We start from the raw sequence: 604 nt of genomic DNA, 5'->3' as shown, positions 1-604 counted from the left end.
GCACAAAGACAGAAATATAAATCAACGGAACAAAATAGAAAGCCCAGAGATAAATCCACACACCTATGGACACTTTATCTTTGACAAAGGAGGCAAGAATATACAATGGAGAAAAGACAGTCTCTTTAACCAGTGGTGCTGGGAAAACTGGTCAACCACTTGTAAAAGAATGAAACTAGAACACTTTCTAACACCATACACAAAAATAAACTCAAAATGTATTAAAGATCTAAATGTAAGACCAGAAACTATAAAACTCCTAGAGGGACACATAAGCAAAACACTCTTTGACATAAATCACAGCAGGATCCTCTATGACCCACCTCTCAGAGTAATGGAAATAAAAGCAAGAATAAACATGTGGGACCCAATTAAAAGATTTTGCACAACGAATGAAACTATAGGCAAGGTGAAAAGACAGCCTTCAGAATGGGAGAAACAATAGCAAACGAAGCAACTGACAAAGAATTAATCTCAAAACTATACAAGCAGCTCCTGCAGCTCAACTCCAGAAAAATAAACCCAATCAAAAAATGGGCCAAGAACTAAACAGACATTTCTCCAAAGAAGACATACAGATGGCTAACAAACACATGAAAAGATG

This window comes from Bison bison, unplaced genomic scaffold, assembly GCF_000754665.1.
Source record: "Bison bison bison isolate TAMUID 2011002044 unplaced genomic scaffold, Bison_UMD1.0 scf7180017864535, whole genome shotgun sequence".
Lineage (NCBI taxonomy): Eukaryota > Metazoa > Chordata > Mammalia > Artiodactyla > Bovidae > Bison > Bison bison.
The sequence above is the reverse complement of the archived record's forward strand: the minus strand, read 5'-3'. Positions refer to the sequence as shown.